At 61.0% G+C, this 4375-nt stretch overlaps 1 protein-coding gene across 1 annotated transcript in view; it reads left to right on the plus strand.

The window, feature by feature from the left end:
* Window positions 1-1107: 1107 nt before the first annotated feature.
* The window catches only part of LOC113210168 (hemocyte protein-glutamine gamma-glutamyltransferase-like), a 37788-nt gene continuing 34520 nt past the window's right edge, over window positions 1108-4375 (plus strand). The window contains exon 1 of the mRNA XM_026428028.2: window positions 1108-1592. The gene's annotated coding sequence lies outside the window, so the exon portion shown is untranslated. The remainder of the gene's footprint in view (window positions 1593-4375) is intronic.

Consider the following 4375-nt stretch of genomic DNA (forward strand, 5'->3'; position numbering starts at 1 on the left):
CACTTTATACGCAACACCATCTGAAAGTGTGCGTTACATTTACGGAATTTTTCGCGCAATTTCAACAAGCGATTCTCCCTCCCTCTCTCTGTTTCCGACTGTCTTATTTTTCTTCTCCGCATATATGACTTCTCCCTTTTGTCAGTGACGACCGTTTGTGTCTTCTGCGAATATAGTCGACCCGCGCACTCCCCCTCCGCAGGCGGCGGCAGTGTGTAAAGTAGTGAGTCAGAGTCGTAGACCGGCGATGAGGTTGAAGAAACCCATTGACTGCGCGCGCTCTGGTGAGGTGGCGGCGGTGACGTCGCGGTGACGCCGCGGTGACGTCGGCTGACGGTCTGTACGCGACGCTCCGGTAGTAACGAGGAAAACGGCTCATCCTCTGCCATCGTGGGCCGCGCCGACCGTAATCGTGATTGCGCCGCGAAACGGAACGACGCGCGGTGAACAACCTCAAAACGCACTCACATTTCACTCGCGTGAATGGATGTGGTTAGTTCAATTTTAACTTTACAATATTTTGTAAACATATGAATACTGTCACTGATTATGGAAATGATGTTTTGTTTTATAAAAATGTTACAGGGCAGAACGATGGAAATAACACTTCAACAAATTTATTGGTATTTTTTTCTTGAACGATTTTTGCATCTATGGAACTGACTGCGACCTCTGCGAGGTAACAAGGTGAAAAACCTACATAACCCTTGTCATGGAAGTCGAAGACAACCAGCAGGAGGCACGAGAGTAAGTGAAGTGGCTATGGCGGTATGGTCATGCTGAGTGGTCGCGGAGAGCTTGGCTGCTTGTCAGTCACGCCCGCCACGCTCCGCCACGCCGATATGCAGCATCGCGCCTGCCTGTAGTGTGGCATTGCAGGCACGGCCCTGTCGTGTACACCGCGCGGGTGACTAACGAGACCGGGGCGTCGCGGACAAACAAGAAAGAACACCGAGAAGCAGCAGCGGCAGAGTAGTGGGAGCGCGTGGTGGTGGGGGCCGCGGCGGCTGGAGAGTGAGCAGCGCGACGCCGCCGCGGCGGTCTCTGTCGCACTCCCTGACTCCGTCGGCCTCCCGTCTCCTTATTGTTGTTCAAACTCACCGGCGGCAGCGGGCAGGCGCGCGCGTGTTCGTGTTTATCGGTTCCGAGCAGTCCGTCCGTCAGTCCCGCCCAGATCAGACCCGCGGCCGCACGCGAGCGTTCAGCGCGGCAGTTTGTCATTTCGCTCGCGAGTCTTGCGAATTGTGTGTTTAGTGCTCGTCGTTTTGAAGAGAACGCGCTGCTCGGGCGACTCCGCCGAGACGAACATTCCTCCTCGTTTTGTGTTTGCAAGTTGCTGTTGTTGCTGCTGCTACTGCTGCTGCGCGGGGTTGACTGACGTTGTCGCGGTCGAGTGCGTGCGTGGAGGGCGTTGTCCTACAGCCCCACGGGGTTGCGCGCCGCGCCCCCTCAAGGTCGCATACCGCCTGCTTCTTGTCAACGCGACGCGTCAACGTCGCGCACGGCGACGCACTCGCTGAACGCAAAAGAAGAGCAGCGGCGGCGGGGAGAGAGAGACGCGCGCGCGCGCGCCCGCGGGAGAGCATCAGCAGGTGAGTTATGGGCCGGGAGGAGTTCCGGCCTGATTAGAGAGGGGACGACCCGCGCGGGAGAGAGGGGTGGGGGCCGGTGGGGGCCCCGCTGTGTTGTAGTGTACACGGAAATACAAATTTGTATCTGTCCTCCCTCCGTCTGTGGGCGTGACGGGGCGGGCGGGGCGGCGCGCGGCCCGGCGGGGTGGGGCCGTCATCAAGTCTGAGACATAATATCGGGGCGGCCCGCCCCCGGCGCGCCCCCAGCTCGCCCCCCCCCGCCGCCCCCAAGAGAACACCCCACGGCAACCCGAAGGGGGATCCCCGTCGTCCCGGCTGAGCTGCCAACCCCGAAAGCAATGACCGACCACCAACGATAACCGCGGTACTCTGTCGTGCGGTGCGGCGAACCGCAACAGTTTTGACGTTGTTTGTGGGATTAGACAAATAAAGTGCGCGCCCAGTTTTCTGGCCCGAGTGTTTCACCGCGAGCTGCGCGACCAGCCATACCCGACCGCGATGCGCGATGCAGCGCACCGCCGAACGCCTCGCCCCTCGCCTCCTTCCTTTCCCTACCCCACCGACGCCGCCGACTCGGCGCGACACATTTCATACGGCGGTGCATTCGCAAAGCGTATAGCGGCAAAGCGAATTGCAGGCAAGGAACAGCAGCAGGAGCAGCAGCAGCAGCAGCAGCGTCGTGGAGGGGGGGGGGGGAGAACACGAAAGGGGGAGAGGGAAGGGAGAACCATCAGCAATCAGTTTGTCCACGGCATGTCTGCTTGGGCCCAGGGAAAAGGGAAGGGGGGGGGGGTGCACGGGGACCGAGGCAGCACGCGGCTGGCACGCCTGCCTGTCTGTCACCTCTGCCCCCTTCTGTCTGTCCCTATCTTACTCTCATTCACTCCAATATGCGCGCGTCTCCGAATTTCTCTGTGTTACCCGCGCTGTAGTAAGACCACCTCCCCCCCCCCTCCCTTCTTCCAGCCGCTTGCCTTGTCATGCGGCGCGTACCCATTCTGTATGCACTGAGCCGACTCCCAGTCACTCCCGACCCGTACACACACATACACACACACACACACACACACACACACACCTACACAAACTTGCACACGCACAAGACACATAGCGCAGCCATAAGCGCACTGCAAATCTGTGCTCCTCCTGAGCTGTAAGTACGTGCGCAACGCCGCAAACGGATAATATGTCTCCTCGGTAATCAGCGCAATTTCTCACTTTCGCGGTTAGTTCGCACGGGAAACGGTCATAGAGGGCGAGAGAGAGAGGGGGGGGGGGTAGTCTCTCTGTATGACACTCGGCGGCAACCATTCTCTATTCAGCCCAAGCCGCGGTGGCGCGGCCGCGCAAAGGAATACGAATACGAATCTGGTTTCTCCTTCCGCGCGGGGGTGGCGGAGGCGGCAGGGGTGGCGGGGACGGCGGGGAGCTCGAGGCGGAGAGTCGCCCGAGCGCAAAAAGGGCTGAGCGGGGCCGGGGGCCCGTAACCGCCAGCCCAGCGCTCCCGAGGCCTGCCTGCCTGCCAGCCTCGTCCGCCTGGCGGCGTCGGCGGCGGTGCCCCCCCGTCCGCTCGACCGCCCCGCCAACGCCTGCCTTTTGCTGCTGCAGCATTTTTCTACTCAATATAAGCCTGGGAAAACGCCCTTAAAACTCCCTTAATTAAGTCACGTAGAGCAGTCAGAGGCGCGGGGCGTGGCCTTGCGGCGGGGCGGTGCGTGGCGGAGCAGTGGGAGAGGGGGGAGGCTCAGTCTACGGCGGACATAAATCATGGTGGCTTCGCCGCCCTGATCTCGTCCACACAACAAAAACGAAACGTTCGCCCTCTCCCCTGCTTTTCCACGTTTTTCACCCTCCTGCCGCCGTTGCCGCTGCCCGCGCCGCCACGCCTCCGCCGTGCAGGCCTACGGCGCGCGCAACGCGGATCCTGGGGACGCAGCGCCCGATCCCACCGCCCAACACCATTCCGAAAACTATTATTGCCATAGAAAGGGAATGTTTTCTGCTTCCAAAACTACAAACAGGAATGTAACATTTAAAGGGTTGACTCCGCAGCAAGGCCAGTAGAAAAAGACCATTGCTGGATTTTCGAGAGGGCCTGCAGCAGCTGCGCTCTGCAGCCTCCGCACCGACAGCTGTCGGTATGTTCATCTGTCAGTCCCCGCCGGCCGGCCAGCTCAGCACTATCTTGCACCACGGCGTCATAGGCAGGGCTGCAGTCCCCTGTCAGCGCGGCGCACATCTGCGGGCGTGGAGGCTGGCGAGCGGTGCGCTGTTGAGACCGCCCGGTCAGCTTGGTCGAGCGAGGAGGGGGCTTCGCGGAAGAAAGGCGCCTGGTGGATAGGCGGGCCCGCTACGCTCGCGTGCAATCACCCCGGCCAGTTTGCCTACCTCACAGGCGCTCGCCCGGCTCTTCATGGTGGTTGGGCGGCGCTTCAGCTCATGACCCCTTTGTGGCGCATCAGACAACATCCCTGCAGCAGTCCAGCACCACAGCAGCGGAAGCAGAGCACTGCACCTTGCAGGCTGTGTTGGGGGTGCGGGGGGTGGGGGACACCCCCCACCCTCCACCCCGGGGAGCTGACCAGAATCTTTGATCGTGCTACTGCTGCGACAGGGCTCGGCTGCAGCGGACCGGGTGGCAGGGCGTTTGCCTCCTCCTCCGCTCAGACGTGCTCAACGTCGCATACAACGAAATAGGAATGAATGGCAGGCCGCCACGCCGGCCCGAGAGCCGAGCTCAACATTCATGGGAGCGTTGCACCAAAAGCAAGGAGTTCACTTCG

This window comes from Frankliniella occidentalis, unplaced genomic scaffold (genome assembly GCF_000697945.3).
Source record: "Frankliniella occidentalis isolate FOCC.00 unplaced genomic scaffold, Focc_3.1 Scaffold171, whole genome shotgun sequence".
Classification (NCBI taxonomy): Eukaryota; Metazoa; Arthropoda; class Insecta; order Thysanoptera; family Thripidae; genus Frankliniella; species Frankliniella occidentalis.